This window comes from Quercus suber, unplaced genomic scaffold, assembly GCF_002906115.3.
Source record: "Quercus suber isolate HL8 unplaced genomic scaffold, Cork oak 2.0 scaffold_74, whole genome shotgun sequence".
NCBI classification, from domain to species: domain Eukaryota; kingdom Viridiplantae; phylum Streptophyta; class Magnoliopsida; order Fagales; family Fagaceae; genus Quercus; species Quercus suber.
In genome coordinates, this window is record NW_027069539.1 from 38,881 (window position 1) to 49,509 (window position 10,629).

Below are 10,629 nucleotides of genomic sequence, written 5' to 3' on the forward strand. Positions count from 1 at the left end.
AAAAAAAAAAAAAAAAAAAACCTTGATATCCAATTTGCTAGTTTCTGATGTGAAATTCTTGTAACAAATAGAGTTGGGTGGGTTGGAGTTCGACTTATTTGGTCTTTAATGTGTCAGCTCAATCCATTATAACTTGCATTTTTTTTTTTTTTCGCATTAGAAAATCAAAACCCTTGAACTACATAGGCAACCCTCATTTTCTTTATCATGTATTCCATTTCCACATCTCTAAAAAATAAATAAACAAATAAATAAATAAAAGGTTTTGCAAGTTCCGAACTACTCCATATTCTATACAGTGATTAATGAACACTATGGGAAGAAAATGTTCAATATATATATGTTTGGTTGAAGGGAAGCTAGAGGGAAAGCAAGGGATGGCAAAGGTAGGAAGGAAACGAAAAATCCTTTATTTGTTTGGAGAGAAATGGAACGAGGGAAGGGAAAATGCAAAGTTCTCCATAGGGCCAACATTTTCCTTTCCTCCCAAATTGGAAGGAAATAGAGAGAAGAGAGAATCTGTACTAGAGCATGAGGATTTTTTTTCCTTTCCTTTCTCCCTTGCAAACCAAACACTTTGAATGCAAGGCACTCTCATTTGCTTTCCTTATTTTCGTTTCAACTCCTAACTTTTTTTTCTTCCCCCCTCCATTTTTCCAAACATTAAATCTTTAACCCCATGCAAAATAAATGTTCTAAAATTACTAACTTAGAATTTCAATCTAGTGAAATGTAACCATGAAAGAGGCTACAACCATCATAAAGAAATGAAACATTACATGATATCATACAACCATATCTTGAATATACATCAAATTAATTTTATACAAAATCCAACAACATGGTCATCGAAAACTGAATGAACGATTGAAAAAGTGGAATTGAAATTAGAGATGGAAGGAGATTGGCATATTGTAGTGTGGCTAGAGGTTTGGTTGAGTAAGAGTAAAGGCAGAGGGAGAAAGAACAAAGTATAGATTACACCAATGGCCAACTTATCTTGAGATTTATCAAAAATATATTTCTTCCAAATGTATGTATTAATGATACTTCCCCTTGAGGTTTGTATAAATGTGACAAATAAGTGCATGCCTGGCTTTCCTAAAGGAAAATTCTATTTCAAAAAATATTCCTGCCAAAACTCTGGAGGAAATGACACTCCACTCCCTTGGTTATTTTAAATAACACTCTGCCCCCTAAGGTTTGTAAACATGAGTGAATCTTTTTTTTTTAAATGAAAAATTCTATTAAGGAAGTAGCACTCTGAGAGGGCATTTGGATTTATTGCGTTTATAGAAACCTTGAGGGAGGAGTGTTATTTTGTGAAGCCACAAGGGAGGTTGGTATAATTTACCCAACAATAAAAGACGAACTTATGAAGCTGAGGGAATAGAGACGACCAGAGGTGGATATTTGAGATTTTTTTTTTTTTTTTGGGTCAATTTGAGAATTGAGATCAACAGTATTTTTGTATCTGTGATCTGTCTGATTGAGGGAAAACAAAATAAATGGGGATTTTTTATTTCGAAATATAGGGATCAACATGTATAACCCACATGTCAACCCAACCCAACCTGTCATTTTAGCTAAAAAATGTAATTGAGTGTCTTGGCACTCTCTCAATGAGCATGAAATTACATGTTTACCTTTTTTTCTAATAAAGAAAATTTTCAAAATTGCATTTGGAGTTGAGAATTTATAATAAATGAATTCAATATTGTTTTATTATAAAGCCCTCTATAAATTTCATCAGCACATGAAGATTTTGAGTTATAGGAAAGAAAAAAAGAAAGGGGAAAAAAAGAGTGAGGTCGCTTATGATATTATAAATAATAAAGATTTAGAGTTATAGAAGTTGCTTGTAAGAAAATAATTTCCTTAATGATAAATTCTAAATAATGCTTTTGGTAAGATGGAGGGGGGGGGGGGGGGGGGGAACTAAAGTATACGGTAACTGATTTTCATAAAAAGAAGCACCAGATGATAGTTTCCCGCATCCAATACCCCGCTCAAAGTGTCCCAGCTATAAATAAACGCCTAAGGTGAAAAAAACAGAAATTTGTACTTCAAGCAAAGTACCCCATTAGAAAGTGAAGCAAACAAATTTGTTGAGGTTCTTACTGCCACTCCAATGTCTGCAGTTTTACAGTCATGAATCATGTAACAAAAAGAAAAGACAATGAAAAACACTTGGAAAATTCTATCTGAGATTTATTCTTGAGGACCTCAGCCCTCAACTTTTATTTCTCTAAAGAGAGGAAGCTTACATAAATTATTGTTAGAAATCTATTTTTTATATAGCATCTTACCAGTTATTGTCTGTAGATCAGTCTAGAGGGTTTCAGATAGCCAAGTTAGCATGGATCTCCACCATTGGTATGTATAATCATTATGTCTTGGAAGGAGGACTTGTGTTTGGGCCTCAAGATTCCATTCTCCAACCAAATTGCACCCCCCACCCTTTTTTATTTATTTATTAAGTTTTGTAGATTATGAACTATAAGAAGTTTCTCCAAAAAAGGACATATAAATAAGTTTTGTTGGTTATGAACTATAGAAGTTTCTCATAAAAAAGGCATATATGGGACAATAAAAAAGAAATTTTTTGTAGATAAACAAATTTCATACCCAAGGCACATTGCTCCCACTTGCGCAAGGTCTATGAGAGGTGGCTGGAAGACAGCCTCCCCAATTTGGAGATGTAATCTGAAAAAATGTAATTTTCCTTAGTATAAAACAGCACAAACGAACTAAAAGTGAGTAACGCCAACCTCCAGCACCCATCATGCAAATTGTTAGTTTATGTAAAGCATGGAGATGTTATAAGAAGGAATTCACATAGATTTCTTATGATATGGCAGGACTAATCTCATTATTTCATACTTGACAACGATGTCATTGCATTCAATGAACTTTAGAAAGGATTTCACCTTTGGACTCCGCAGTGCCATGTTTCTAAACTTTTAAATTGGGTCACTTTCTATGGATCATACAACTGTCTCTATAAAAGTTGTTGAAGTGCAACAACAATGTTTAAGAGAATATGTACATGGCAAAAGAACCAATCTGTTCTGCATAAAAATTTCATTCACATGCAATACAAATTTGCATCAACGTGTCATTAGAACCTCCAGTGAAATAATACAGATCTTGCTGACATTACTCCATAAATTAAAATTGATTAGATCCATGTTGCGATCTCTATTGAAATAGGCCTTTTTGTGGGAAAGAAAGTATTTCCAATCATCAATGAGACCAAACAGTCAATTAAATTCAAATTCATGTGACAACATTCCCAGGCAAGAGTAAGTGTGATAATTTGTAGGTGTGTTTGTCAGTGTCTATGCATGTATTGTCATCATCAGTGTCAAAGCTGAACAAGAAAGAAGATAGAACCAACACCTCAGAAGTCCTTATCACAATCGAAGGCTATCTGCAGCAAAAAATGGGTTCTAGTAACACATCATGCATTGCATTCAATAACCAACTTTAGCTGTATACAACACAGCTGCATCATGAATGACATGATTTTACTAAAAACTAGCAACAGGAATGGTGGATTTGTTTTACATTGAATGATGAAAGAACAAGATATACATAGTCACTACCATCTAGGCCGCAGAAGAATACTAATGAATAAACTGACCTTGACAAATTCAATGGAGGGTATTGCAGAAGTAAATCAGTTTTAGTAGCACTGACTCGCATCATACCCAATAAGCCGCGTCAGCTGTAAGCAACGGTGCACAATGTAAATGCAAATAAGGATAAAGAAGACATTTTTTCTTCATTAAGAATCTTGTTTCGATTGGTTTTTGTTAAGAAGTTAAAAGAGAGCTCACCAACTTTATGAGACTGAAGAAGTAAATCAGTTTTAGCAACACTAACTGGCATCATACCTAATAAGCCGCATCAGCTGTAAGCAATGGTGCACAAAATAAACACAAATAAGGACAAATAGGACCTTTTTGTTTGTTTAGAAGTTTTTTCAATTGGTTTTTGTTAAGAAGTTAAAGAGAGCTCACCAACATTATGAGAATGAATAATTGAAAGGCAAAATATTTCCCTCAAGCTTTATTTCAGCTTCTAGTTGCTTCAAACAGTCAATCAAAGACGTCCATATTTTTTTATACTCATTTCATTGCAATGCAAATTATGCAATAGCTATCAGCCTATCACCTCCCAGGAATTTCATGTGTGCATCAAGAGTTTCCACCAATGTAGTCATTATCTGAGCAAAAACTTTAACATGCACCATTATGCTATCACATCAACCTTGAGAAAAAAATATAGATATGCTCAAAGCCTAATTTCTGGAAGATGTATCTTCTTGTTGAAGCCAGTGGATATCCTGCTCAAAGAAAGGAGAAATAAATAATGATAAAAAGAAGAAGAAATTATTAGACAAGTAACTAGACACCTATTTATTCTTAAACAGGTTTCACCACAATACAAGGGACGACTAAAATTCTCAGCAACACTGTTTCCGAACAGCTTCTTTTGTCTTTTCACAAAGCAAGCACAATTTATCACTTAAAACAACAAAATAGTTTCCGATGTCTCACTTTCAGTGCCACCTACTAAAACATAATTTTACTTGAAAGAGAATCATTAATATGTGGGCAATGGTAAAATTCAAGTGAGAACTTCCACCAGTGCCACAATATTAATGCATGTAATGTATACAGCTGGATGCCCCCTCAACCAAAGTGGTTTTAGCATTCCTGAAGTAGCTTATCCAACTACAATATTATAAATATCCAAAAGTCTCCTAATTAATACTTCCCAAGAAGTTTTTCATTCTTCTTAGACTACAATCAGTTGGAAAAAGAAAAAGCAGAGGATAAATAAAGAAGAAAACAGTGGTCTCCTTACATCTATTTGCACTTATGCCAAAAATTCTATTAAGTGTCGCTCTTACCTACTAACCTTTACATGCTAAACCCAGTTTTTCCATTTACAGACCCAAAACATGCAGGATATTAAAGAACCAACATATAAACTTTCATTATTGAATTTAGTCAGGGATTTGCTCAAACCTAGATATTCTTTTTTTCTTTTTCTTTTTTTGGCTAAATGCTCAAACCAAAATAAGTAGATAACTAAGAAGATGCAATGACAGACAGCTACTCTCCAGTACAGCAAGAAAACCAGCTTTCATCATTCAATTCAATGTAGTTAGATATCATTATCCCACAACACAAAAGATGGCAAACAGATATTCTCCTAAAGGGTGCAAATTCATGAACCCATAATTATTCTAAAGACTCAGATTTATTTTAATTTGGAGCAATTTTCTCTCATATCTTGCGAATTTTAAGTGGAAGCCAATTCACAACCAAATGGATAGACACTATATATATTTGACAAAATTTTGAGAATTGACAACTTCTATAGGCAAAAACATGATTTGTTTCCATAATGTATACCAAAGCTTGAGCAAGGAAAATGTAGATAGAGAGAGACTGACCATCTGACATATGCTATCTGACAGTTGAAGTGCTTCTTCCCACTTGTTAATATTGATGAGCCCTTTAATAAGGTGAACAAATGTGCTCAGCTCTGCAACACCACCCATCCTTACCATATCTGTGTACAGCTCAAAAGCCTTAACAACTTTACCTGCACGGGAGAGGCTCTCAATCAAAGAAGTATGCATATTCTTGCTGGCAGCTTTTAAAGGGAAAAATGATGGAATCTCTTCATGCAGCTCCAGAGCTGATTCTAATCTCCCAGCCTTAATAAAACTATCAATCAGTATTCTGTATACTGGAACGATAGGAACAGAATCATTCTCACTGATCTCATCTAAAAGCCCAAGTGAGATAATAAACTCTCGGTTCAAACCTTCAATGACCATACGTTAGCTTGATATATGCCTTGGCCAATATGTCAGTTTCATTTCATCCAAGAGTTTATGAGCCTCATCCAGAAGGCCAGTGGCACAACAGTGATTTATAAGAACCCTGTAGGTGACAAAATTTGGAGCACAACCCTTTGAGCCCATTTCTCTCAAGAGCTCAAGACATTTTTCGACTTTACCCACTTTCCCAAAGCCATCTATCATTCCAGTATAAGTCACAACATTTGGATAACACCCCTTTTCTTCCATCATTAGCATAAGTTTATAGGCTTCATCTGTCCTTCCAACTTTACAGAGGCCATCAATCATCTCTGTGTATATGACAACATTTGGTGCACAAGAATTTTCTAGCATTTTGGACAAGACTTTCAAAGCAAGATCCAGTCTTTTACCCTTAAACAACCTGTCAATCAAAGAGCTGTAAGTATAGACATGAGGACTATATCCATGCTCTGACATCTTAGCAAATACCTCTTGTGCATCATCTAGCTTCCTAGCCTTGCAGAATCCATCTATAAGAGCATCATACACGATATGGTTTGGCTCACAGCCTTCCACTGATATAGCATCCAACAGGTTACGGGCCTCTTTGACCTTGTGAGCTTTGCACAAACCATCAACCAATGCTCCATATGTAAACACATTTGGCTCTTTGGAATTGCCATCATCAATTCTAAAATACATATCTACATCAGAAATTTCCACATTACCTTGCATTCTCGCATATATTTGGCACGCTTTTTCAATCTCCCCAGCTTTACAGTGGCCATCAATCAAAGCCGTATATGTTATAACATTAGGAATGCAACCTTCAGAACACATAATCTCAAACAGATCATTCGCATTGGAAAGTTTCCTAGCTTTAAGGTAGGCATGTATAAGAGCAGTATATGTCACCACATTAGGGGCACAACCACCCCTTACCATTTCATCAAACTAGTTGCGAGCCTGTTTAATAAGACCAGCTTTACAGAAACTATCTGAAAGCTCAAAAAATGTATTGAAAACACAAGAGCTATTTAGACCTCCAATTAAAATTACGGCTCGATAGATTTTACACAAACTTAATACAAAGTGCGGAATAGTGTAAATGCGAGCGGATGAACAAGTAAGCTACTCTAATCCATAAACTAAGCAACACAGCAGTATAATGGAATATAAAAGAGTAGGGAAGAAGGATGCAAACACAGAAAACACCAAGACGTGTTCTCGAAGAGGAAACCGAAGAACTCAGCGAAAAACCTCTCCGCCGCCCTCCAAGCGGAAATCGATCCACTAGACAATCAGTTGGGATACATGGGTTAGCAAGAGACCCTCCAAGTCTAATCTACCCAATGTACCTAAGCCCTCCAAGCTCCTATTCCAACAAGGCTTCTCGGAACCGTGTCTTGTCTTAGTTCTTCGGATCCCGCAACAAGCTCCATGTTGCATCTGTCATCCTTGGCTTCTTCCAATGCTTCCCAGCAACTCCAAAGCACTCTCTACACTCTGAATAGGTATGAGTTGTGTTTGGGTACAAATCTCCTCTCAAGGTATGATAATGGGAGAGGGATGGAGAAGAGGCTACAATGATTTCTCACTAAGGAAGAGTAGCTCTCTCTCAAAAGATGGGTGTGTGTGTTGTAGAAAACCTATCTAGGGTTTTTCTATCTGAATAGCCTCTCATACATTTGTGGGTAATGAGGGTATATATAGTATGAGTGAAGGGTAAAAAAGTCACTCATTAAAATCCTCCAGGCAGAATGTTTTGCGACTGTCTCGCGGGAAGGCCTTACCCGCGAGACACTCGCGAAAACGACAGCCTGGCATGACTCTTCAGCTTCCAGTCATGTGCTTCTCACATGACTCTTTCGCGGCTTAGCTTCCAGCGACACACCCGCGAGATCCACTGATCTTCAATAAAGCTTGAGTCTTCACTAACTTGATACTAAACCCAATACAATTAAATCCCACAAAATACAAGGAAATGAAATAAAGTAATTACAACACATTTTGTCATGGAATAAAGCCAATATAAAACATTGTTGTAAATCACAACTTTACAATCTCCCCCTTTGGCTATTCCGTGACAAAACACCCTATAACAGACTCTAGACTTAAACATGAGTTTGGGAACAATGGCAAAACTCACTCACACCTAAATCTAGAAGCTGTGATGAACTTGGAACATGTATACCTGTAACCTGAAACACTTGCACAAAACACATTAGACCCTCAAGGTAAATCAGGTGATAAAAAGACAAGTATAATACAACAAGTAAACTACGATCAAGCAAAATGGAATAAAACATTAGACCATGGCAAGATCAAACAAGCAATCACTATACAAAAGTGATCACTATGCTCATTCACACAAGGAATGAACATCCGGATATGCAAGATGATAAACTCATTTGTAGAGTAACATTTGCAAATCCAACACTCAACCAATGCAGAATACTAGAAGTATTTGCATCTAGGAACAATCCTACTAGGGCACAAGAGTGTTCATCACTCAACCAATGCATAGAACGTATATGCATCTAGGAACAATCCTACACGGGCACAAGAGTGATATAGTGAAGTAAATGTATGACATTAAACTTCAATAGCACAAGCATAAAGGCTGCATAAGCAAAGTATTGCAAATACATGGCACAAACCATAAAAGCCTACAAAACATGCAATTAAACAAACCCTAAAAGCTTACAAAAGCAACATGGGCACAAAACGTGTTCCAACACATAAACATGATGCAAAGATAGATACTAAAAGTAACACAAACCATCATAAAGCAACGAGAAAACAAGCATAAAGTAAATCAAGGTTTTCTCAAAAACAATTTCTTCTCCCCCTTGGTATATGCATCTCCCCTATGGCTTTCTCCCCCTACGAATGTGCACAAGGTAGAATTTCTCCCCTTAAGAGTGTGCACATGAGTCATATAGAAATAACGATACTCTCCCCCTTTTTGTCACGAATAGACAAATTAATCAAGAGGAATGAGGGAAAGAAAAGAAGATAAGAACAAGGGTAAAAGATAATTTATGAAGGGTGCACGATGAATGAGAAAATGAAACTCAAACATAAGACAAAAACATTTTAAAACAATGCTACAAAGTATAAAGAACATGACATGCTAAGGATGATCGAACATGATGTGAACCTAGACATGACATGGACACAAGAACATGTTATATGTGCTAAAAGGTCTAAAAGAACCTAATTAGCATGAGTTAAAGCAAAAACATGTCAAGTGTTCAAGTGTGTGCAGCAAGGTGCAGCTACTGTGCATCTAGTGTGCATGTGAGATGCATGACCAATATAAGAGCAAGGCACTCAAAGGGCAAAGTATACAAAACACACCACCAAATATCAAAACATGATAAACATGAATAATTATGGTGATCCCCAAAATTTGGAACTCATCGGAGTCCAAAACAACGAGAAAATGCCACTTAGGCATTTTATCAAACACTTGGAGTGCACACACTACACAAGTATGATAAACAATGCAAGAACATATGAAAATCTTGCCTAAATACATGATATTATTGCCACAAGGGGCCAACATCCAAAGCAAATTATCATTTAAAACAAATCCCAATCAAAAAGATTAATAGAAAATAAGTTTTCCAACTCCCATTTGAGAAAATCCCAACTATGAACATAAAACCCCCAAAAACGTAATCTAAGGATCAAAATCAATGAAAAGAGTTAAAGATTACCTTAGAGATGTTTATGGAATGTAAAACACTTGAAATTAGTTGGGTTTTGATGTAGAAACATTAAAACAGGGGTTTGGGAGACGATGGGAGAAGTTTAAAACAAAAGACTCACGAAATGCCCTTTAAAAAGCTGATCTGGAAATTTTCGAGGGTATCTCGCTACTTAGAATCCCGCGAAAATTTCGCAGGTATCTCGCAGGTAAGCGTTACTCGCGAAACAGCAGCGAAACTCTCTGTCCAAAGTTGAAAAACTTGCGAATTGGACCCTTTCACTCGTGACTGAACTTAAACATGAAATAAGTCACGAAAACACCCAGAAAACATGTTTTTCACACAAAAACAATTTGAAAACTTTGAAAAACAAGAGTGGTACAAATCACTTCCAAAGGCAAACAAAAAGAACAAAAATCTTTTTGGTTTGATCCACATATGGTTGAGCACACACACACATCACATTTGAACACGTACAATCACACAAATGAAATAGACATTCATTGAACAAAAGTCTTGTGTGTTGTGTGTGAGGATCAAGTGTGGAATAGTCCTTAGACTAGAGTGAAGCTTCAATGATCAATTTAATCGGGTCATACACAACTGATACGAAATCAAGTGGACAATCTCCATTATAGAAATGAGTATATATGACCTCCCACACATTGAATACAAAACTTAGAAGCTTTTCATTTGGCTTCTGCATAAGGCATAACAATTGGTCCATTTTATTTTGTTTGGACAAAAACATCTCATTTTGAGATTGGTGCTTGAAATTTATGATATTTCAATATTGATAATTAGCCTTTGGCTTTTGGAGCACCATACAAAACATATTAAAAAGAGTCGCTTTCCCTTTTTCCTAGTCAAATACTAGTATGTGCGACAGGCTTTTGCAGCTCAATATCTCTTTTCATTTGGAGATTTACATTTGGTGAGCTCTATTTTAAAAAAAAATAAAGTGGGAAGAGATATAGACACAAGTCTATGCAAGTATCAAGACCAACAAGACTATTGACCAATCATTCATGACAAGCTTGAAGATCTATTTACAACAGTCACACATAG

At 36.0% G+C, this 10,629-nt stretch overlaps 1 long non-coding RNA gene and 1 pseudogene across 1 annotated transcript; both read right to left on the reverse strand.

The window, feature by feature from the left end:
- Positions 1-2,562: 2,562 nt before the first annotated feature.
- On the reverse strand, positions 2,563-4,293 carry LOC136067485 (uncharacterized). Its single transcript, XR_010628951.1, has 3 exons — positions 4,026-4,293; positions 3,843-3,916; positions 2,563-2,706 (listed from the first exon to the last, which is right to left on the reverse strand). It is a non-coding gene; the product is annotated as an uncharacterized LOC136067485 (long non-coding RNA).
- Positions 4,294-4,306: 13 nt separating this feature from the next.
- On the reverse strand, positions 4,307-8,070 carry LOC112016864 (pentatricopeptide repeat-containing protein At1g06710, mitochondrial-like; annotated as a pseudogene).
- Between the last annotated feature and the right edge of the window lie 2,559 nt (positions 8,071-10,629).